The following is a 26483-nucleotide window of genomic DNA, read 5'->3' as shown; positions in this document are numbered from 1 at the left end:
AGATTTCTTGCATGAACATTTAAAAAGTGGCTCTACCAATTAGTGTGGTCAAAAAAAAATGACATAGAATGTCACAGGAAAATAAAGAGATAAGATTGGGACTATCCATAATTTGAAAAATGTCACTAAAACACTATTCCCTAGCTGGGGATGAATAACCATTTTTTAAAAAGTGCTTAAATAAAGCTCTATTAAAACAGTGGGCTAATACCCATAGCATGAATGGAGTTAACAAGAAATTAAATTTCAAGGTCTGGTATCAGCAAATCACCTGGTACATTCATAGAACAGGGATAAAGGGGCTACATAAAGCTTGCTTGTGTCTGCACTCTTGAATTATTCTCAAATCATTCCTCACTTCTGAGCCACCTTACAGTTAATGACAATAGAGCATGAAACACAAAGAAATTGAAAGAGCCACCGTTGGTCTATAAAGTAATACCATCTGTGTCAGTATATAATGTGTATATAGTATGAACTGGATAGAACTAGGGGGCAGAGTCCATCCAACCTATAAAGCTACGTTTTACACAACAGTGTCTTTAGAATTTATTAAAATAACCTTTCAATTTCCCCAATATTGTTTTCCCTGTGGTTCACGTCTTCTGACTTCCAAAATTTTATAATCTAAAGTGATATTTAAAGAGCCAGATAGAGACTTTGGTGCTGGAGAGAATTTGCTGCTTTTGTAAAGAATCTAAGTTCAGTTCCAGGAGCTATGTTGGATGGTTCATAACAATCTACAACTTTGGCTCCAAGGGGATCTAAGCCCCTTTTCTGGACTCCACTGATACCCGCCTATACATGGCATTCATTCATACATAGACTCTAATATATACAATAAAATGTTAAGGTACTGTTCAATCAAACATCCACGTAAATGAGATATCTCATGAGGCATTATTTATAAAATAATTCCCTGCAGAGGCTGAACTTTCAAAATAACTAAAAATGATTGTCCTTTTTTGTTTCTATTACTATTATTTGTGTTTTTGCCATTCCACTCTCCATATCAGAATATATGGATACATTTATATCTATATCTTCTTTGATATATATATATAATATATATATGCATACATACTATTCCCACTGCAGAAAATGTATCACAATTGGTTCCAACAAGAGGGATATGAAGGGGAAGCCATACTACTAACTAAGCCCTGCAAGTCATTGATTTGGCCATTGGATGTCATCCATGCTCTGTGGAGCACTTGCCAAAGAAGTCTGTGGATAGGAACCCTGTTAATTAAAGGCAGCAATTTGTTTATTGCTTAGATGGCATACACTGGCAAACTTCACAGTTGAGTTGTGTGGAATTAGAAGCAAAACTCAATTTTTATTAGGCAGTATTTTATTTCTGCAAAAAGGAAACTGTGTTTTTTGGGAGTGAAAATGTGAATTGGACAGATGTAGTTTTGAAAGTAAGCCAGTGGCTAATAAAAACATCTGATCATCACATGGTGCGACCAGAGATTTTGTTGTTTTATTTCTTCTAATTGAATTCGTCTGAAATTTAAGGTGGGGCTTTATTTCTTGTGACTACCAAGAAATTGATTCATAGTGTTGAAAATGCAAAATCACCCCCTAAACTGTGTCTCTTTGTTTTCAGACTTTCATGAAACTAAACTACAAAGGGAGAGAAAGAAAATTTAAATATGACATTAAATGGGACACTATTACTCAGTTCTTAAAAATTAATTCATTTTTTATCTGTTAGACATTCTAATACTTTTCTAAAGTTTAGAATTTGTATACTCTCATATATACCTACGCTTTATGCCATGTATTTATGTATGTGGGTAAGATAGATTGGAGGGTAGATGTCCTTGTTATCAAAAGTACCATGAATTTGATCTTTGAAATTCACATGTAGGAAGGAGAGAACTGATTCTCTAGGGCTGTTTTCTATTATACACATGCACTTTCTGGGACATGGTTGCCTGCATACACACATAAACATATGCACCACCAGCACCCACACACCAAATAATGACTATATAAAACCAGGTTTTGTTATAGTGTCACTACTCAATAAGCTGAATACACATAAACTAAAACCTAACACTTATCAGACGCATATACCATCCTTCTTCACCCAACTGATTCTATCTTTACCCTCCTATTATAGGAAGCCTTTATGACATTTGTGTATGGGCATTAGTACCTTTACTTATAAAGTGTCTCTGCATCTATGCAAATTTTATTATTTAAGGCAAATGAAAGTAAGTAATATATTACCCTGGAGTGGCCTTGGTATAATACAAAGGGATAAAATGATTTTATATCTGTATCCTTACTGACTTTTGGTTTCAAGGAGTTGAAATTAAGATTTGGAGTGGTATTAGCTTCCATTCTCCATAGCAGCATATGAGCTATCCCTTCAAGGACCTCAATGGTTTTATTGGAAGCAGAGTGCTGCATAAGAAGAACAGATTCAGGTGAGTATTGTCTGTGCCTTTGTAGAAGAGTTTGCTCTGTCTTCATGTTAAAAGGCTAACAAATTATTTTATTTATTTAATTCCATTATTATCTGTTATTTTGTGAGAAATTAGTATTATACTTTTGCTGAGTTAACAGGCTGCAATGAAGACCAACTGCCTGATCTCTCATTGGTCAGTATACAAAAAAATATTAGATTACATACAGAAGGTCAACAAGGACAAAAGTCAACCAACCAGTTTGGCTATGCCTTGAGCAGGATCCATTGCAAGATATCAGCAGCATGAATGACTGTTGCTTTTGATTAGGATCAAAATATGAGAGTAAACGTATAAGTAGATGTGACTGTTTATTTGTGTGTGTGTGTGTGTGTGTGTTTATGTTTGGTCTGAATGATTCTGAAAGGAAAATGAAGCACATTTTTAGGTTCATTTTTCTCACATTGTATTGCGATATCCATGGGGTGTATTAATCACAAACTCAAAATGTTCACATTTGTTCAAGATTGCATTGTTACTACAGAGCTCTTATTCTGAATTGCTCATACAAAGACAAGGTGAAGAATCTGGTGAGGAGAACCAGTAGTGGAAGTTCTGAGTGTATTCATTTTACAAAAGAGATCTCAGGATATAGAAGTCCGTGATCTCCCAAACTGGAGAATTCTAGAGACCCAGCAGAGGTTCTCTAGGGTACAGAGATTCTCTGGGCTGCAGAGGTTCTTTGGGGAGCAAACTCTATTATACTATTCTGGCTGGTAATAGGCCACTTACAGGAATCAGTAGTTATTTTATAACTAACTTAAATCAAGGGATCCATTTTAGAATTATTGTTTAGAGACCTATAATAAAAACTGCCCATTGCTGGGTCTAATGAACAAAAGAAAATAACTCACGATGATAAAAATAAATCTGGTTCTAGGACATGATTTAAAAACATCTGGGGGCTGGGAGATGGCTCAGAGGTTAAAAGTGCTTAATCTTTTTTTTTTTTTTAACAAAGGACTCTAGTTCATTTCCCAGCACCCAAATGGCAGCTCACAACTACCTGGAACCCCAGCTCTAGGGACTCTGATGCCCTCTTCTGGCTTCTTGAAGATACTGCATGTATACACAAGGTCTATAAACTCAAGAAGGTTTACATACATAAAATTAAATAATAAAATAAATGTTGATTCTTTGTATGGTTCTCTTTGTTTCTACTTGATTGATTTCAGCCCTGAGTTTGATGATTTCCTGCCTTCTACTCCTCCTGGGTGAAATAGCTTCTTTTTGTTCCAGGGCTTTCAGGTGTGTCATTCAGCTGGTAATGTATGCTCTCTCCATTTTCTTTTTGGAGGCACTCAGGGCTATGAGTTTTCCTCTTAGCACTGCTTTCATTGTGTCCCATAGATTTGGGTATGTTGTGTCTTCATTTTCATTGTGTTCTAAAAAGTCTTTAATTTCTTTCTTTATTTCTTCCTTGACCAAGGTATCATTGAGTAGAATATTGCTCAATTTCCACATGTATGTGGGTTTTCTGTTGCTTTTGTTGCTATTGAAGACCACTTTTACTCCATAGTGATCTGATAGGAGGCATGGGATTAGTTCGATCATCTTATATTTGTTTAGGTCTGTCTTGTGACCAATTATATGGTGGATTTTGGAGAAGGTACCATGAGGTGCTGAGAAAAAGGTATATTCTTTCGCTATAGGATAGAATGTTCTATATATATCTGTTAAATCTAATTGGTCCAAAGCTTCAATTAATTTCATTATGTCCCTGTTTAGTTTCTGTTTTCTGATCAGTCCATTGAGGAAAGTGCAGTGTTGAAGTCACCCACAATTATTGTGTTAGGTGCAATGTGTGCTTTGAGCTTTAATAAAGTTTCTGTTATGAATGAGGGTGCCCTTGCATTTGGAGCATAGATGTTCAGGATTGAGAGTTCTTCTTGTTGTATTTTTCCTTTGACCAGCAAGAAGTGTCCCTCAGGGTCTCTTTTGATGACTTTGGGTTGAAAGTCAATTTTATCTGATATTAAAATGGATACTCCAGCTTGTTTCCTGAGACCATTTGCTTGTAAAATTGTCTTCCAGCCTTTTACTCTAAGGTAGTGTTTGTCTTTGACCCTTAGGTGTGTTTCCTGTAAGCAGCAAAATGTAGGGTCCTGTTTACGTATCCAGTCAGTTAGTCTATGTCTTTTTATTGGGGCATTGAGTCCTTTGATGTTAAGAGATATTAAGGAATAGTGACTGTTACCTCCTGTCATTTTTGACGTTATTTTTTAAATTTGATTGGTTAACTTCTTTTGGGTTTGAAGAAAGGTTACTGTCTTGCTTTTTCCAGGGTGAAGTTTCCCTCAGGAGCTGGTTCTTCGAGAAAATCAACAAGATAGATAAACCCTTAGCCAGACTGACCAAAGGGCACAGAGAAAGTATCCAAATTAACAAACTTAGAAATGAAAAGGGAGATATAACAGCAGAAACTGAGGAAATCCAAAAAATCGTCAGATCCTACTACAAGAGCCTGTACTCAACACAACTGGAGAACCTGGAGGAAATGGACAATTTCCTTGACAGATACCAAATACCAAAATTAAATCAGGACCAAATAGATCATCTAAACAGTCCCATAATGCCTAAATAAATTGAAGGAGTTATAGAAAGTCTTCCAACCAAAAAAAGCACAGGACCAGATGGTTTCAGTGCAGAATTCTATCAGACCTTCAAAGAAGAGTTAACACCAATACTCTTCAAATTATTCCACAAAATAGAAACAGAAGGAACACTACCCAATTCCTTCTATGAAGCCACAATTACGCTGATACCAAAACCACACAAAGATCCAACAAAGAAAGAGAACATCAGACCAATTTCCCTTATGAACATAGATGCAAAAATACTCAATAAAATTCTTGCCAACCGAATCCAAGAACACATCAAAACGATCATCCACCATGATCAAGTAGGCTTTATCCCGGGAATGCAGGGTTGGTTCAATATACGAAAATCCATCAATGCAATCCACTACATAAACAAACTCAAAGAAAAAAACCGCATGGTCATTTCATTGGATGCTGAAAAAGCATTTGACAAAATTCAGCATCCTCTCATGCTTAAAGTCTTGGAAAGAACAGGAATTCAAGGCCCATACCTAAACATAGTAAAAGCAATATACAGCAAACCGGTAGCCAGCATCAAACTAAATGGAGAGAAACTTGAAGCAATCCCACTAAAACCAGGGACTAGACAGGGCTGCCCCCTTTCTCCTTATCTTTTCAATATTGTACTTGAGGTACTAGCTCAGGCAATTCGACAACATAAGGAGGTCAAAGGGATACAAATTGGAAAGGAAGAAGTCAAACTATCATTATTTGCAGATGACATGATAGTCTACCTAAGTGACCCAAAAAACTCCACTAGAGAACTCCTACAGCTGATAAACAACTTCAGCAAAGTGGCAGGTTATAAAATCAACTCAAGCAAATCAGTGGCCTTCCTATACTCAAAGGATAAGCAGGCTGAGAAAGAAATTAGGGAAATGACCCCCTTCACAATAGCCACAAACAGTATAAAGTATCTTGGGGTGACTCTTACCAAACATGTGAAAGATCTGTATGACAAGAACTTCAAGACTCTGAAGAAGGAAATGGAAGAAGACCTCAAAAAATGGGAAAACCTCCCATGCTCATGGATCGGTAGAATCAATATAGTTAAAATGGCCATTTTGCCAAAAGTAATCTACAGATTCAATGCAATACCCATCAAAATCCCAACTCAATTCTTCACAGAGTAAGAAAGAGCAATTATCAAATTCATCTGGAATAACAAAAAACCCAGGATAGCTAAAACTATTCTCAGCAACAAAAGAAATTCTGGGGGAATCAGTATCCCTGACCTCAAGCAATACTACAGAGCAATAGTGTTAAAAACTGCATGGTATTGGTACAGTGACAGGCAGGAGGATCAATGGAACAGGATTGAAGATCCAGAAATGAACCCACACACCTATGGCCACTTGATCCTCGACAAAGAGGCTGAAAACATCCAATGGAAAACAGATAGCCTTTTCAACACATGGTGATGGTTCAACTGGAGGTCAGCATGCAGAAGAATGCAAATTGATCCATCCTTGTCTCCTTGTACTAAGCTCAAATCCAAATGGATCAAGGATCTCCACATAAAGCCACACACTCTGAAGTTAATAGAAAAGAAACTGGGGAAGACCCTTGAGGACATCGGTACAGGGAGAAAGTTTCTGAACAGAACACCAATAGCGTATGCTCTAAGAGCAAGAATTGACAAATGGGACCTCATAAAATTACAAAGTTTCTGTAAGGCAAAGGACACCATCAAGAGGACAAATCGGCAACCAACAAATTGGGAAAAGATCTTCACCAATCCTACATCAGATAGAGGGCTAATATCCAATATATATAAAGAACTCAAGAAGTTAGACTCCAGAAAACCAAACAACCCTATTAAAAAATGGGGTACAGAGTTAAACAAAGAATTCTCACCTGAAGAACATCGGATGGCAGAGAAGCATCTTAACAAATGCTCAACTTCATTAGTCATTAGGGAAATGCAAATCAAAACAACCCTGAGATTTCACCTTACACCAGTCAGAATGGCTAAGATTAAAAATTCCGGTGATAGCAGGTGTTGGAGAGGGTGCGGAGAAAGAGGAACACTCCTCCACTGCTGGTGGGGTTGCAAATTGGTACAACCACTCTGGAAATCAGTCTGGCCGTTCCTCCGAAAACTGGGCACCTCACTTCCAGAAGATCCTGCTATACCACTCCTGGGCATATACCCAGAGAATTCCCCACCATGTAATAAGGATACATGCTCTACTATGTTCATAGCAGCCCTATTTATAATTGCCAGATGCTGGAAAGAACCCAGGTATCCCTCAACAGAAGAGTGGATGCAAAAAAATGTGGTATATCTACACAATGGAGTACTATTCAGCCATTAGAAACAATGAATTCATGAAATTCTTAGGCAAATGGATGGAGCTAGAGAACATCATACTAAGTGAGGTAACCCAGACTCAAAAGGTGAATCATGGTATGCACTCACTAATAAGTGGATATTAACCTAGAAACCTGGATTACCCAAAACATAATCTACACATCAAATGAGGTACAAGAAGAAAGGAAGAGTGGCCCCTTGTTCTGGAATGACTCAATGAAGCAGCTTTCAGCAAAACCAGAACGGGGAAGTGGGAAGGGGTGGGTGGGAGGACAGGGGGAGAGAAGGGGGCTTATGGGACTTTTGGGGAGTGGGGGGGCTAGGAAAGGGGAAATCATTTGAAATGTAAATAAAAATTATACCGAATTAAAAAAAAAAAGAAGCAAAGTGAATAAAAAATCAATAGAAAGTAAAAAGTAAAAAATAAATAAATAAATAAATATAAGCATCTATGCTAATTATGATAAAAAATAAATGAAATGAAATGAAAAGAAATAAAGCAAAGTAAAATAAAATAAAACTTAAAATTTGAGTAAGAAGGAAAGTTGTAACTGAATAAGTTGCTCCCACAAAATGAAAAGTTGATGTGACTCAAAAAACAGTTTTTCTCAAGGTCACCATGACAGTCACTTTATATACTTAAATGACAAAAATTTCAGAGTTATTGGTTTATTGTGGGAATATATGTACAGAACCTGAGTACTGTGAAGACTAACATCTGTTCAGCATCTTCGTAACATCTGTTCCATTGGAACTCCTTTGAAAAGTCTCACTCTTTGCTGTGAAGTGGCCTCAGTGGATAAAGGTATTTGCAGGCAGTGCTAACAACCTGATTTCAATCCTTAGCATCCACATAGTGATAGGATGTTACTAAGTCACATAAGTTGATGTCAGCTTCAAATATGTGTTGTGTCATCTGTCTCTCTGTTTCTATCTTTCTGTCTCTGTCTCTCTTACACACACACACACACACACACACACACAACATTTACATTTGGAAAACATTCCAAGCTGACATGGTTTCCCACTGGAACAGTAATTACATGACTTCACCAAAAGGCCTCTTCTTTAAAGTCTGTTAAAATGATTCGTCAAGTTGATTCAACAGTCTTGTGGCTATTTTTCCATGAGAGAAGAATGAAGAATAAAGATATTGCCAAGCCAATAAGAGACATAGGTGCTTCCACTATACCACTGAGAAAACTTCAGAAAGTGGTAAGAACAATCTGTGCAATTGTTTTACCAGGGAATGTGAGCTACACATTTCTTTCCACTCAGTTCACCACAGAAAGATGTTGTAATAACTTGTATTTTAATTGCTGCTCTTCTCATTAGACTTATGCCACAATTAGCTTTCATGATCACATTTCTACCGATGTAATATTTAGGATAATAATGATAGCCAATGAGGTTTTGACTATACAGTCTACAGTACAGGATTAAAACAACACGCAGTGCTACTCTCTTCATTGCTTTCTATATTTTAAAAATTGAAGGATATGTAACTTGAAAAAAATAAATTCACCATCTTCATTCCTAAAGATTCTTTTCAGATAAAAGCTCCATTTGGTTAATATTTTAATGAGACAACATTTTTCAGAGAATAATATCAGCTAGTTTCACTGAAAAATGTAGACGTTTACACTTTTGTCCTATTGGAGCAGATAGCAAGCCAGTTGTCAACAGAGCAATTTTAAAGCCACAGAAGAGAAAGAAGAGCACAGCGCACTTTATTTTCTATAGTTGTCTTAATTGTATTTCCAGTGTAATTTTTTTTAACATTTGACAGGATAGTTTTGTGAGATTACTGGAAGTCAAAACAAGAAACAGATATGATTTAGAGGAGTAAACTTTGGGCTTGGTAGCCATTTGAAGAGTCTAATTTCATTAATTTGTGATTTTTGCAGCAGTCCTCTTTTATCTTTGCCTATTCAAATATTAACTTTAAATATTAGGGTGAAGGGAAAGGCTATAGAATAGTTTAGCTAATAAAATCCTTGTAATCCAAGCATGAGGACCAAAGTTCAGTCTCCATAATTCCTATTAAATCAAATCAAATCAAATCAAATCAAAACTAAACTAAACTAAACTAAACTAAACTAAACTAAACTAAACTAAACTAAACTAAACTAAAACCAGTTTACTCATGACCCAGTTCTGTGTTGGTGGAGACAGGAGATCCCTGATGATAGCCAGGCAGGCCAACTCACCATTTTGGGGAAACAAAATAAGAAGATAAGTTAAAATATTAATTATCTTATTTTTATGAAGAATCTCATTCCAGACTTTTCTTTGCATTTTTATTTGACCAGCTGAAACTGAGTTAGGCAAAGAGTGAGCATGAAGCAGGCACAGATTCGTTCTGGCATTTATGTTGGCCTGAATACATTACATATCATCAATAAGTTCTTTAATATAAGTCAGATTCGATTGCATTCAAAACTGGAGATTTAAGCAGAAAATGGATAAAAATTATTTAGGAAAAATAATCATAAGTGCTGTGTATACCATTTTCCTTCCAAAATATGGATGAGAAGATGGAAAATTATATAGCGTAGTGGTCAAACTCAGCTGTGGTAAACCAGCATTTCATTTAGTTACCAGGCTTCAGTGGCTATAACTGATAGGAAGTAGTCAAAGTTATATATAAATTTTTGAGACAGTGTGTCTTGTATAACACCAGGCTGGATTCAAACCGACTATGTATTTGAAGATGACCTTGAATTTTAATACTTCTGCCTCCTCCTCTGAATGTGTGCTGTGTTGATGCCTTAGACAGGCAGGGGGTATCTTCTATGATTGCTCTCTGTCTTATTTTCTGAAAGAATGTAGATGTAATTGAACAAAACTGACCAGTGACCAAGATCTGAGGAGCTGCCCATTGCCATTCTATCCCTCTGTATTTAGACTACCAATGTACACAACTGTTTACAGCTTTGATGTGGGTGATGAGATCTGAACTTAGGTCCTCATACTTTCCTCACATGGTCTATGTCGACTGAGCCATCTCACAACTCCGAATGTTTTTTCATGTCATGTGAGTTATCCAGGACTCTCTGCATCTGGGAATGGATTCTCAGGGCCAGCCCATTGGGGTTCTTCATATTTTGCAACCATTCTGTGACTTTACTTTCTCAAAGAGCTTCTGTTGCTTGGTCCTCTTCACTGGAATCCTACTCTGTAATTCTCCAAATCCACTCTGAAGATTCTGGGCCTCATGATGGGACCAGAAAAAAGACGACTTTATTACCCCTTTATTGACACGAATGACCCTCATTCAGTAGGGGTCCTCCCTCTGTCATTGACTATAAAATTAGTTTAATTCTCCCTTCTTTACTGATCACAAATGGATGTTGATAAAATAGACATTTATCCCAACTAAAACTCTCTTGGAAGATTATGATGTTTCTGGTGACTTCCAAATAGTAAGTGAGGTCCATTTCTTTATGTTGTGTCATCGGACAGAAAAACTTCATAGATGAACTCTTCTTTAAATGTCATTTCTTTTATTGGATTGAAGGGTGCTCTTGGAGGGTGGCTGATTCCTAAGACTATGAAGCAAATAGACAATGTTCATGAAGCCCATGTTTCATCTGTCTCGGTATTTGGTGAATGGCAGGTTTATTGTTTGGTCCAGGTATAATTATGAATAACGAGAAGACTTAGACAAAGGGGCTATTGATATTAGAGATAATCCAATTAATTAAAGAATGATGATTTGAAATATGGGTTTTCCACATAGCCAATGAATTTTTTTCATAAATTTATTTGTATTTTTCTTATAGTGATTTAGTTTATTCGCTCCTAGGTTTTTGTTGGGAAATGCCAATGGAGTTGCAAACAGCATTAATTGATGCATATTAGTTAAACATTCTCTTAGGCTAGTAAATATTTTTTTTGATTCTTTCTCATACTTATATGCCATAATATCATTGGTCTCATTCAGCCAATGTATTATCTATTATATCCTTATATGTTTACAAATAGTGAATGGGCAGGGAGGGACTATTTTTTCCTAGGTCACATTCTTCTCACAGGTAGAAGTTTATAGACTTACATTGATGTTAGTTTTGACTGAGGATGGGTATGTTTGTAACTAATTTAACCTACTGCAGAAAAATTTACCTTTATTCAGAATAATGCATAATAGATAAATGATAAACCAGAGCTAACAGTGTCAAGTAGCCACGCTTTTACTCTATAGTTACAATTACTCTCTGTGAGATTATTGCATCATTTCTCCATCTGAGGAGTGATTTACACATAGTCAATTAAAGATGGACTTATGAACTTCTAGGCATTGGAAGACATTCATATGCACAGTAGATAATCAAACATTTATTAAAACCACGAATGAGAAACCATCTTTTAGCCAGAGATGAGAGTATCAAAACACTATCTGTTCATTAGTTGGTATGTTTAAGATGCTTAACAATGACAATTTGTCCTGAAACAATGAATTAACTTTCAGATAGTCTCTTGAATCAGGACATGGATTCACCTAAATCGAGACTGGTGGTCCTGAATATTCTTTCCCTTTTTTACATTGGATTTCCTATTCTATTGTGAGATTATAATTCTTTTTTTAAATTTTTTTCTGCCGCTCATTCAAGATGGTCCACCCCAAGATGTTCTTCTGCTCTCTTAATCAAGTGAACCATCGCTTGCGCTCCTGTACACATTAACTTCTCTGAGAGTTTGCTTTTTTATCTATAAACAATAGCCATGGAAATATAAGGTCAAGTATAACAGAATTTCCTGTATTTATGTACCCCATGCTTCATTAGTACAGGCATGACAAGGGGCTCATGGGTCTTTAATGGTATATTGCTAAATATTCTCTCTTTCCTTCCTTTATTAAAGTTTATCCTCATGCCCTGATACTCAGAAGGGATGTCATGGGGAAAGATAGCAGGCATGTATATTTAAAACTAGCTTTCAAGTTTAATTTAATAGCATTAGTTCTATTCATGAAGACTCAGGTAAAGATTGCATATTATAAACTTCATCCTTAATCTACATCAATCAAAACTTGTGGTTATCTGTAGTTATATACTACCATGGTGACTGCGTGGATGGCTTGGTAGCTCACTCTTTTCTCTATAGATTTCCAATCCCAAGATTCATATTCTATATGTAGTAAAAGTACATAGAACAATAGGTCCATACTTGTTTTTTTGAATAAATAATAATCATGGATCTATAAAAACAACTCATCAACTTGTTTCTAGCATTCAAAGATTTTAGATGTGTCCCATGTTCCCAATAATTAGCAGAAATATTATGTACAAATGATGTGCCAGGTGCTGAGGTATTACAAAGATGTAAGAGTAATCAGATATACATTTATGCATTAAGTCTTACAACTTTGCAACATCATAAGAAGTATTACAGTAGTGCCTTGTAAAGGAATGTCAAATGTTGCCATTTACCTCAGATCATGAAAGACCTCTTTATAGATCTGGGTAAAGCACCAATTAGAAAAATGACTATTTAGCAAAGGCAAAGACTTGATGAATTAGGACCATAAACACGTTTGCTTATTCCCCAGTTCCATACAAAACTGTAACACAAGCCAGGTGGGACTTTGAACTTACTAATGTGATGTGGCTTCAATTTATTCTGCAAGCATTGCCAAGTTCTGGATTTAAACCTCAATATTTCATCAGCAATTTGAAGCTACACACCAGAGGACAATCGACAGTAATTCAGAATTAAGGAAGAGTAAATGGTTTAAGTAATGAACAGATTTTTGCCAGTACAAACCAACTATGATTATCTCTTTTAGCTTCCTGACTATTTAACCTACTCAATTATATTCACATGGTGCTTTAACCACAAAATAAACATTAAAAACCACAAAAGAGAATTGCTATTTGTGAGGTTCACCCATGACATAATGGCACATGGTCACTTTTAGATGTGGCAGCTGTAATCTTTGTGTTGCTTTCTTTCAAAAATAGAACACATTCAACATTTAAGAATGGAGTTTTCAATTGGAGCATGGAAGCACATGCCGTTAATCTGAGCACAGAGGAGGCTAAGACAGGAGGATATCTACGATTTCAAGGCTAGTCTGAAGACTATTCTAGGACATCTAGTGCTGCGTAGTAGAGAGATCCTGTCTCCAAAAATCTAATATGTATGTATGTATATATGTATATATATATATATATACATATATATTTCTATCTATCTGTATCTCTTTTTACCTCTATATCTATATCTGTCACCAATATCTATATAGCCTATTTAAATATACATATATATATATAAAACCTATATAACTATATATAGCTATACATGTAGCTATATATCTATATCTGATATAGACAGATGCAGAGATAGATACACTAGATGGATAGAGAGATAGATAGATAGATAGATAGATAGATAGATAGAATCATAAAATAAGTTTTTGAGAAAAATGTTTCGTCTTTGCTGCATTATGGCTATTTGATTTTAAATAAGTACACTCTTCTGTTTTTCTCCATTTATTCAATAGAAAAAATAAAATATTTTACTTAGTACCTTATGACGGTCATAGGTGCTATCATTATTGAATATTGCATAAAATACTAAAAACTAAAAGCACTATAAAACATACAATGACCATATTATATAGAATGGAATTCTACACTTTGCTTCTTTGGGCCTTAAGTATGAGAGTATGTTGAGGCACAGATATAGAAACGTTAATGAAGCCATTGGTTTCAGCTCTGTTCCAACACTCAAGAGCTCTGAAGTCTTCACTGACACCCTTAAAACCAGATAAAAATGAAGTCATATTTTTTTGGATGCATAAGAAATCTGGAACCACTACAACCCTAGTCTGGAGGAGCAAGCAGAGAGAAACACCACTCACAGACATGGCTTACCTGTGAAGCTCTTGAATTGCATAAAGTTATATGCATGCTTGAATACTTATTTCACTCAAGTTGATTGTAAGTTATGCTATTAACAACAAATTGATAATCACTCTAGATTCAAAGGAGACCCCCCACACACACACACACATACAAATATACACAGAGGAGGAAAGGAGAGAGAGAAAGAGGAGTCAGTCTCATTACAGTAATATTTTATGTTGTTATGATAAGAAGCTTATCTGATTAAGGCTCCATTGGAGAAAGAGGAAATGACTGTAACGAAGAAAAAGCATAAAGTCCTCAATTCAGAGTTAGGGGATATATTCTCTAGAAGTCAAATCTGACTTTCTTTTCAATTTGTCTATAGAGTCACAGTTTCTGGGTAATTTTTAAAAAGACATTGTTAAAAATTATTCTAGAATTTGTATGAGACAGAACACATAAAATAGCCAATATAACTCTGAAAATGAAAAGAAAGGAGATTTATTTTAGTTGTTTTATAAGTTTAGAGGCAAATGTAGAGATCTAAATAAATGCAGCATTATACTGTTGGGGTAATAGACACATTGTTCAAGGAAACAGAATAGAGTATCCAAAATCAGGTACATACGCAAGATCAACTAATTGTTCACATTAACAAAAAGGCACTGGAAAGGATGCTCTTGAAACAATGGGAACTGACTTCTATCTAAAGCAATGAATCTAAAGATAGACAAAGTTTGTCACAAAACTTGACTGAAATGGACCTTAGACTCCCAAAAGAAAAATCTAGAAAACTTACAGAATAAAATACAAAAAAAATCTGCATAAATGTTGGTTTGGATATTAATTTGTATGAATATACAAGAATCAATTATGAAACATAACAATTCTGAGTTGGTTTTAAATGTGTTTGTATGGGTGTATGTATGTATGTGTATGTATGTATGTATGTATGTATGCATGTATGTATGTATATATGTATGTATGTGTATATGTGCATGTGTGTGTATGTATGTATGTATATGTGTGTCTGTCTGTCTGTATGTATATATGTGTGTGTGTCTGTGTGTATGTATGTGTATGTATATGTGTGTATGTATGTATGTTTCATGAGCTTTACAGCAAATACTGTTAAGAAACAGAGATGCAAGCTCCAAGCAGGGAATGAGTATTTTCAAAATGCACATCCAATAAACGACCCATCAAAATGTGCAAATAATTCAAATACTCTACTTTAAGAAAACAAGCAGCCTTGTCAATATGTAGACAAAAGTGCTGAAGGCTTATGTTGGGTGAGATGATACACAGATACAAAGGGCTCATGTAAAAAATGGTCAACATAATTTGTTATTAAGATGTGCAAATTAAAGCAGTAAGTATATACAATTACACACCAATTAAAAGGCTAAGGTCCAAACTTTTCTCAGCATTCATCACTGCCTAAGAAAGAGCACAGCTAGGATTCTTTGTGCTAATGGGGATGTCAAAATGGTAGAACGACTTTGTAAACCCTTTTGGCAATTTGCTATAAACATAAACATAACCTCACTGGATGAGTGAGTGACTTAACATTTTTATCCCTAAATATCCATCCACATAGAAAGTATATTCACACTGAAACCTGCACACAAATACTTTCAGATACATTGTTCATGCCTCAGAACATGGAAACAATAATAATTTCCTTGAGGGGATGAGTTCATAAACAAATTGTAAAATCTTTGATACAATGGAATACTTTTTACAATGACAAAATGACAAGAACTTCAATCCATATAATACATGAATGAATCTTAAATTTGTGCTTTGCTCCATAATTTCATGAGTGCTTGGATACCAGGTTAAAATTAATTATTTCTACCAATATCTTGATTTATTTCTCCTGATTTTCTTGTCAAGTATTTGCAAAGACTCAGGCTTTACATTTAAACTTTTGACCCACTTTGGGTGAGTTTTGTTTTGTTTTGTTTTTTGATGATGGATAAGACATAGGAGTGCATTTCCTTTTCTTAATATGTACACCTAGTTTACCCAGTATCAGCTATTAGAGCAGAAGACCTTTCTTCAATGTATTTTTTGGTACCTCTGTTGGCTATAGGTGCCTAAGATTATTTTAGAGCTCTCTGTTCCTCTCCATTGGTTGGTGCATCTGCTTTTAGGACTTTAATGCTCTGATGGTTTTGTATCACAAAAAGAATGATCTATAAGAGCCTTGATTTTGGCTGGGAAGGAGTTCATTAAACAAAAGCAAACAGACATAAGTAGCACATAGATACAAAAAAAAATCAACCCAGATGCACACCTACAGCAGCAGATATAACAGGGGAAATCTTGATGAGTTATCATGTCACCCTGGAATTTCTAACTGAGAGATTCCCAGGCAGACTATCTATGAAAGAGTTTTTCCTCTTGTTTCCTTATGAGCATTTTTTTGTACCATGAAACAAATACTATTAACCTCTATTGGGAGTGCTCTACTTACTGACTGATCTCAAGGTTACAACATGTATGATCCCCCAGCTGTTTATTGCTTTCCTTTTCCCTTGTCATTGATTTAGGAGCACAGCCAGCTCTAGGGCAGGGATATTTGGAGGACTTTTGAAACAAGCATCCTGGAGCCCTTTGTGCTCCTCAAGTCCACATCAACAAGCGTAAGTTACGTATGACAATTTGCCAATATAATGTTACTCTAGGTATGGGGAATTGGATATAAAATATCTCCTGAATAATGTATGTTAGCTACTCTCCTATACACACTGATGACATTGAGAGATGATTGGGACACCAGAGTTCAAAGTCCAACAATGGATCAATACAATTCGATAGCCAAATGGCCTAAGAGAGGGCTCTGTTTGAAGAAGTGGGTCTAATGGGTTGTGCCTTTAAAGGTTATAGCTTGACCTCCGTTATTTCTCCCCATCTAGTTCCTGATGCCTAACAGTTTCCCTCTGTATGCTTCTCTGCTGTGCTTTCTTTACCTGTCCACATATCCCTAACAATGCACTTAGCCAGCCATGGACTGAAAGCTCTGAAATAGCCAAATATGTCTTTTAATTCGACTTTCTCTGGGTTTTAGGGTTTGTTTTTTTTTTTTTTTTCCGCAATTGACTGACACAAATAACTGGTACTAAGAAGTTGACCATCGCTATGACTCTTTCTGACTATGTGGTTCATAAAATCTTGGTATATGGTATCAGAAGCATTGATGTTGAAAATGCAGACTGGATCAAACTAAGAGTGTTGTACGTGGTGACTCTGGAGAGAGCTTAGAAAAATCAAATGCTGGCAGAGATGCAGTGATGTCTGCACTCATGACATTTCTGATAAAAATGACAACTCCACTGGTAATTGCACTAAAAGCAATTACCAGTAGGACATGTTAGCAAAATAATAACAAAAATAAATCTGTCTGTTTTGCATAGTTTTTGATGTGAGGGTGGATGTCTGTGATGACCATGGCCAGCAGAGTAATCTTCCATGGGAGACAAGAAAATAGTTTAGTTCAACAAGACTGAGTATCAGTGTTGGTTCAAACTTCAGGAGTTTGACTATGAGTAGCTTACTTTAGGCATATTTATGCACAACATAATTGGTTGAAAATTTCCTGGTGTTAATTAACTCAACCCTCTGTACATAATAAAGTATACATAAATTTCCTTAGAAACAACATGAGCTAAATAAAGATCGAACATGACTATATTGAAAATCTTGGTAAAGTACATGTGACATCTTACATAACAATGGATTTATAGATTGACTGAGGAAAAACAAGATAATGATAAGGGGATACTGTGTTTGTTACCCAGAGGCTCAGAGTTCACTAGGTTAGAATCCAAGCATATCCAATTCCAGCCTTCTGGGCAGACAACGTGTTATGCATTCAGTCCCTTGAAGGAACAGCTCCATGTGTTAGCATTCTAACTTCCTCTATCTGTTGGCCCAAGGAATTTCACTTTGAGACTCAGTCTGAAGCATTGGTTAAATATCACGGACTAATTTATTTGGTGGAGAAGTTTCAAGATATCACAGCATCAAGTATGGGGCATGGGGCATGGACTTTTATGGCTGCTCTTACCTAGATGCACAGTGAGAAGCAGGAAACCAGAAGAGGAGAAACTCCCATTTTGCTAGAAGGGAAGCATGTTGGGACCGTGAAGAATGTGGTTACTTAATAGGTCAGCACCATTAAAAAGAAAATAATTCATTTGAACTGTGCTGAAAGTTAAGATTGCTTGATGGCCAGTCAGGATTCATTTATACTCTCCAGCACTCATTCATCCCAGGCTCCTTTCTTCAGTGATTTTTCCTTGTTGGAAAGGCAAAGACATCACTTTGAGAAAGGATCTCCATGCTACTTTGCTTTCTCAAGACCACTTTGGCAAGTGTTTCCTACTACTTCAATCATCGAAGAGCTGAAACACCGTAGAGCCATGGCCTGAGTGGCCTGGCTCCTGCCTCAGCTGATAAGAGGGTTTATTTTCATCTGCATGGTGTAGTTTAGCGAGTGTGCAGAATGGAAAGCTTTCAATCAAATTTCAAAGGGAAGCCTAGGAGACTGGACAGTGTATGGCATGACTAGAATCCATGCAAACACTTTCTAAGTAGGCAATGTTTGAAGTCTTGTGAGACCATGAAGCTACAACATAGACCAAGGAAGTTGGAGTGCCAGAAATGTAGAGTATCTGCTAAGGAAGCTCAGAGAGAGAAGAGAACCATCACACGGGATTCAGGTCACACGGGATGCAGGTCACATGGGATGCAGGTCACACGGGATGCAGGTCACACGGGATGCAGGAACAAAACATCTGGAACAGGTTTGCCCCAGTCCTTCAGAATCACATTATGATGCTTAATACTATCTATGAAGCTATAACTTTAACATTTATTCTTCTGTGCTGTGCTCTTCCTTTGTTTTTGCTTCTCCTTTCTTTTTGTCTCTATGCCCGTATTTCTCCCCTTTAAAATAGGAAATTTGCTCTATAAATTATGGATTGGAATGCTATGAGTTGTGCTTTTAGTTTATAAGATCGCAAAGCAAGACTTTTATCCTTTAGTCCCAGAAGATTTTCACCTTGGGCTTTTGAGAAAAACTAAAAGTATTGAGTGCTGAGAACTCTTAGAAATACATAAGTTTATTTTGCATTATGAGATGGATGAGACTTTGTGGAAATTCGGTAGAATGTTATGGTTTAGATATTAAATTTCCCTAAAGGCTCATATGATGAAGACTTGGAGCCCAGATAGTGATTCTATTGAATTTAATGTTATCAATGGATTAAGCTGTAGGATGGATCCAAAGCTGAATGGTTTACAAAAAAGTTGTATAGATGGATTATAACTTTGAAAAGTATCTTTTCCCTTGCCATTATGTGGGTAGCTTTCTTTTTACTCTGGAGCAATGGAGCCAGATATCTATGAGTAAATAAAAATCTTTCTTATTTCTTAGGTTTGTTGTTATATTAGTCAGTGTTTTCTTTTTTTTTTTTTTTTTTTTTATTTGATATAATTTATTTACATTTCAAATGATTTCCCCTTTTCTAGCCCCCCCCCACTCCCCGAAAGTCCCGTAAGCCCCCTTCTCTTCCCCTGTCCTCCCTCCCACCCCTTCCCAATTCCCCGTTCTGGTTTTGCCAAATACTGTTTCACTGAGTCTTTCCAGAACCAGGGACCACTCCTGCTTTCTTCTTGTATCTCATTTGATGTGTGGATTATGTTTTGGGTATTCCAGTTTTCTAGGTTAATAACCACTTATTAGTGAGTGCATACCATGATTCACCTTTTGAGTCTGGGTTACCTCACTTAGTATGATGTTCTCTAGCACCATCCATTTGCCTAAGAATTTCATGAATTCATTGTTTCTAATGGCTGAATAGTACTCCATTGTGTAGATATACCACATTTTTTGTATCCACTCTTCTGTTGAGGGATACCTGGGTTCTTTCCAGCATCTGGCAATTATAAATAGGGCTGCTATGAACATAGTAGAGCATGTATCCTTATTACATGGTGGGGAATCCTCTGGGTATATGCCCAGGAGTGGTATAGCAGGATCTTCTGGAAGTGAGGTGCCCAGTTTTCGGAGGAACCGCCAGACTGCTTTCCAGAGTGGTTGTACCACTTTGCAACCCCACCAGCAGTGGAGGAGTGTTCCTCTTTCTCCGCACCCTCTCCAACACCTGCTGTCTCCTGAATTTTTAATCTTAGCCATTCTGACTGGTGTAAGATGAAATCTTAGGGTTGTTTTGATTTGCATTTCCCTAATGACTAATGAAGTGGAGCATTTTTTAAGATGCTTCTCCGCCATCCGAAGTTCTTCAGGTGAGAATTCTTTGTTTAACTCTGTACCCCATTTTTTAATAGGGTTGTTCGGTTTTCTGGAGTCTAACTTCTTGAGTTCTTTATATATATTGGATATTAGCCCTCTATCTGATGTAGGATTGGTGAAGATCTTTTCCCAATTTGTTGGTTGCCGATCTGTCCTCTTGATGGTGTCCTTTGCCTTACAGAAACTCTGTAACCTTATGAGGTCCCATTTGTCAATTCTTGCTCTTAGAGCATACGCTATTGGTGTTCTGTTCAGAAACTTTCTCCCTGTACCGATGTCCTCAAGGGTCTTCCCCAGTTTCTTTTCTATTAGCTTCAGAGTGTCTGGCTTTATGTGGAGGTCCTTGATCCATTTGGATTTGAGCTTAGTACAAGGAGACAAGGATGGATCAATTCGCATTCTTCTGCATGCTGACCTCCAGTTGAACCAGCACCATTTGTTGAAAAGGCTATCTTTGTTCCATTGGATGTTTTCAGCCTCTTTGTCGAGGATCAAGTGGCCATAGGTGTGTGGGTTCATTTCTGGATCTTCAATCCTGTTCCATTGATCCTCCTGCCTGTCACTGTACCAATACCATGCAGTTTTTAACACTATTGCTCTGTAGTATTGCTTGAGGTCAGGGATACTGATTCCCCCAGATTTTCTTTTGTTGCTGAGAATAGTTTTAGCTATCCTGGGTTTTTTGTTGTTCCAGATGAATTTGATAATTGCTCTTTCTAACTCTGTGAAGAATTGAGTTGGGATTTTGATGGGTATTGCATTGAATCTGTATAGTGCTTTAGGCAAAATGGCCATTTTAACTATATTGATTCTACCGATCCATGAGCATGGGAGGTTTTCCCATTTTTTGAGGTCTTCTTCCATTTCCTTCTTCAGAGTCTTGAAGTTCTTGCCATACAGATCTTTCGCATGTTTGGTAAGAGTCACCCCAAGATACTTTATACTGTTTGTGGCTATTGTGAAGGGGGTCATTTCCCTAATTTCTTTCTCAGCCTGTTTATCCTTTGAGTATAGGAAGGCCACTGATTTGCTTGAGTTGATTTTGTAACCTGCCACTTTGCTGAAGTTGTTTATCAGCTGTAGGAGCTCTCTAGTGGAGTTCTTTGGGTCACTTAGGTAGACGATCATGTCGTCTGCAAATAATGATAGTTTGACTTCCTCCTTTCCAATTTGTATCCCTTTGACCTCCTTATGTTGTCGAATTGCCCGAGCTAGTACCTCAAGTACAATATTGAAAAGATAAGGAGAAAGGGGGCAGCCTTGTCTGGTCCCTGATTTCAGTGGGATTGCTTCAAGTTTCTCTCCGTTTAGTTTGATGCTGGCTACCGGTTTGCTGTATATTGCTTTTACTATGTTTAGGTATGGGCCTTGAATTCCTGTTCTCTCCAAGACTTTAAGCATGAAAGGATGCTGAATTTTGTCAAATGCTTTTTCAGCATCCAATGAAATGACCATGTGGTTTTGTTCTTTGAGTTTGTTTATGTAGTGGATTGTATTGATGGATTTCCGTATATTGAACCAACCCTGCATTCCCGGGATAAAGCCTACTTGATCATGGTGGATGATCGTTTTGATGTGTTCTTGGATTCGGTTGGCAAGAATTTTGTTGAGTATTTTTGCATCGATGTTCATAAGGGAAATTGGTCTGAAGTTCTCTTTCTTTGTTGGATCTTTGTGTGGCTTTGGTATCAGCGTAATTGTGGCTTCGTAGAAGGAATTGGGTAGTGTTCCTTCTGTTTCTATTTTGTGGAATAGTTTGAAGAGTATTGGTGTTAACTCTTCTTTGAAGGTCTGGTAGAATTCTGCACTGAAACCATCTGGTCCTGTGCTTTTTTTGGTTGGAAGACTTTCTATGACTCCTTCTATTTCTTTAGGCTTTATGGGACTGTTTAGATGGTCTAGTTGGTCCTGATTTAATTTTGGTATTTGGTATCTGTCAAGGAAATTGTCCATTTCCTCCAGATTCTCCAGTTGTGTTGAGTACAGGCTCTTGTAGTAGGATCTGATGATTTTTTGGATTTCCTCAGTTTCCGTTGTTATGTCTCCCTTTTTATTTCTAAGTTTGTTAATTTGGATACTTTCTCTGTGCCCTTTGGTCAGTCTGGCTAAGGGTTTATCTATCTTGTTGATTTTCTCAAAGAACCAGCTCCTAGTTTTGTTGATTTTTTTGTATGGTTCTCTTTGTTTCTACTTGATTGATTTCGGCCCTGAGTTTGATGATTTCCTGCCTTCTACTCCTCCTGGGTGAAATAGCTTCTTTTTGTTCTAGGGCTTTCAGGTGTGTCATTAAGTTGGTAATGTATGCTCTCTCCATTTTCTTTTTGGAGGCACTCAGGGCTATGAGTTTTCCTCTTAGCACTGCTTTCATTGTGTCCCATAGATTTGGGTATGTTGTGTTTTCATTTTCATTGTGTTCTAAAAAGTCTTTAATTTCTTTCTTTATTTCTTCCTTGACCAAGGTGTCATTGAGTAGAGTATTGTTCAATTTCCACGTGTATGTGGGTTTTCTGTTGTTTCTGTTGCTATTGAAGACCACTTTTATTCCATAGTGATCAGATAGGAGGCATGGGATTAGTTCTATCTTTTTATATTTGTTGAGGTCTGTCTTGTGACCAATTATATGGTCGATTTTGGAGAAGGTACCATGAGGTGCTGAAAAAAAGGTATATTCTTTTGTTTTAGGATAGAATGTTCTATATATATCAGTTAAGTCTAATTGGTCCAAAGCTTCAATTAGTTTCATTGTGTCCTTGTTTAGTTTCTGTTTTCCTGATCGGTCCATTGAGGAAAGTGTAGTGTTGAAGTCACCCACAATTATTGTGTTAGGTGTAATGTGTGCTTTGAGTTTTAATAGAGTTTCTTTTATGAAAGAGGGTGCCCTTGCATTTGGAGCATAGATGTTCAGGATTGAGAGTTCTTCTTGTTGTATTTTTCCTTTGACCAGCAAGAAGTGTCCCTCAGAGTCTCTTTTGATGACTTTGGGTTGAAAGTCAATTTTATCTGATATTAAAATGGCTACTCCAGCTTGTTTCCTGAGACCATTTGCTTGTAAAATTGTCTTCCAGCCTTTTACTCTAAGGTAGTGTTTGTCTTTGACCCTGAGGTGTGTTTCCTGTAAGCAGCAAAATGTAGGGTCCTGTTTACGTATCCAGTCAGTTAGTCTGTGTCTTTTTATTGGGGCATTGAGTCCATTGATGTTAAGAGATATTAAGGAATAGTGATTGTTACTTCCTATCATTTTTGACGTTATTTTTTAAATTTGATTGCTTAACTTCTTTTGGGTTTGATGAAAGGTTACTATCTTGCTTTTTTCAGGGTGGAGTTTCCCTCCTTGTATTGGTGTTGTCCTCCTATTATCCTTTTTAGGGCTGGGTTTGTGGATAGATATTGGGTGAACTTGGTTTTGTCGTGAAATATCTTAGTTTCTCCATCTATGGTGATTGAGAGTTTTGCTGGATATAGTAGTTTTGGTTGGCATTTGTGTTCTCTTAGAGTCTGCATGAGATCTGCCCAGGACCTTCTAGCCTTCATAGTCTCAGGTGAAAAGTCTGCTGTGATTCTGATAGGTCTTCCTTTATATGTTACTTGGCCTTTTTCTCTTACTGCCTTTAGTATTCTTTCTTTGTTTAGAACATTTGGTGTTTTGATTATTATGTGACGGGAAGTATTTCTGTTCTGGTCCAGTCTGTTTGGAGTTCTGTAGGCTTCTTGTATATTCATGGGCATCTCTCTCTTTAGGTTAGGGAAGTTTTCTTCCATAATTTTATTGAAGATATTTGCTGGCCCTTTAAGTTGTAAATCTTCACTCTCATCTATGCCTATAATCCTTAGGTTTGGTCTTCTCATTGTGTCCTGGATTTCCTGGATATTTTGGGTTACAAGCTTTTTGCACTTTGCATTTTCTTTAACTGTTGAGTCCATGGTTTCTATGGAATCTTCAGCATCTGAGATTCTTTCTTCTATCTCTTGTATTCTGTTGTTGATATTTGCATCTCTGTCCCCTGATTTCTTCCCAAGGCTTTCTATCTCCAAAGTTGTCTCCCTTTGAGTTTTCTTAGTTGTTTCTACTTCTGATTTTAGATCCTGGATGGTTTTGCTTAGCTCCTTCCCTTGCATGTTTGTGTTTTCCTGTAATTCTTTAAGAGATTTTTGTGTTTCCTCTTTCATGAGCTCAGCCTGTTGACCAAAGTTCTCCTGTATTTCTTTAAGAGATTTTTGTGTTTCGTCTTTCATGACCTCAGCCTGTTGAGCAAAGTTCTCCTGTATTTCTTTAAGTGTTTTTTGCATTTCCTCCTTGTTGGCTTTTGTATTCTCCTGGATTTCTTTCAATGATTTTTGTGTTTCCCTTGCAAGGGCTTCTAACTTTTGATCCATTTTCTCCTCAATGCCCTTCATGTGTTCCTGTACCAGCATCATGACCAGTGATTTTAAATCCAAATCTTGTTTTACTGGTGTGATGGGGTATCCAGGACTTGCTGGTAGAGGAGAATTTGGTTCAGATGTTTCCATATTGCCTTGATTTCTGTTAGTGACGTTTCTGCGTTTGCCTTTTGCCATCTAGCTCTCACTGGTGTTACTTGGTCTTGTCAGTGCTGGACTCACCAGTGCAAGCTGCCCCTTCCCCGTTGGCCTCTGGTGCACAGCTTACACTCTGCACTGCCTATAGACAGGGTGCTGTTGTCCAGGCTGTTCAGATCCCGAAGCAGGCACCTGAAGGCTCCCGCTGGGGCCCGCAGGATTTATTGGAGCACACCGACTTCTCCCAGCTGGCCGCCCGGAAGCCCCCACTAGCCTCTTGAGGGACCTGGAGATGTGGCGGCCACCCAGGCTGATCTGAAGCGGAGAGAGTTGAGCTGGGGGCTTCTGCCTGAGGCCTTGCCCCAGATTGTGTCTGTGGACCAGGTGGAACCCGTGTGCACCCCCAGGGAGCTCCGAAGGTGAATGTTGCTGTGACCTCCCCTGTGCTCCGCTCACTCCGCTGGGCAGCCGATTTCCCCAACCGGGCTGGCGCACACTAGGTTAGCCTTGTCGCCTGGGCCCTGAGTCCAGGCAAACGCCTGGGAGGCCAAGGTCCGAGCAAAGTTCCCCTAGGGCTATGTCTGTTATTTGGGTCCGCCAGGTGACCCGGATGGCGGGCGTGCGCGTCCGCGCTCCCCGAAAGCACCGGGAGAGTCTGTTGTGCTAATAACCTCCTGGGCTGGTTGACACACAGATGGCCCACCAAGCCGCCCAGTTCTTGGGGTCAGTCCTGTGCCTTTTGGGGCCTAGACCCCCGTTTTGTTAGCCTCAGGCTACGCTTGTTAGCAGTCTCTGCCCTCCCGAGCACTCTGGCTCCTGTAGGCAAAATGGCGGCGCGTGCACCGGCCGGGGCAAAAAAAAAAAAAAACTCCTGGCTGGGTTGGTGCCCCGATGGCCACTCGAACAGCCCAGGGCCTGGGTGCAGGCCAACGCCCGTCTGGCTCCGACCCCTGCGGTGTTGGGCCTAGGATTATGTTTGTGTACCTCAGTCTGACGGATCTCTGGAGCCCGGGATCAAGATGGCGGTGAGTCTCTCCTGACTGGCGGGCAGCCGAGTTCTGAAGTGGCTTCCGTGCAGCGAAAGGCTCCGCAGAACCGCAGTTGCTTGCCGCCCGGCTGGTCAGCGAAGGTCAGTGGTCGTGGGCGCAGGGCCTAACTGGACCCTGTGTCGCCTTGGTTCCACCGCTGATGGCCCTTCAGCTGGAGCAGCCACTGCTACCGCCGCCGCCGCCGCCGCCGCCGCTGCCGCCGCCCCAGTGTTTTCTAAAGTAAGAAAAACAATAGAACATATGTGTGTGTGTGTGTGTGTGTGTGTGTGTGTGTATGTATGGTTTATTAGAATGGGCATATATATATATGATTTATTAGAATGTATTCTAAATATAGAATATATAT

Source organism: Apodemus sylvaticus, chromosome 19, assembly GCF_947179515.1.
Source record: "Apodemus sylvaticus chromosome 19, mApoSyl1.1, whole genome shotgun sequence".
NCBI lineage: Eukaryota > Metazoa > Chordata > Mammalia > Rodentia > Muridae > Apodemus > Apodemus sylvaticus.
Note: the sequence above shows the minus strand (reverse complement) of the source record.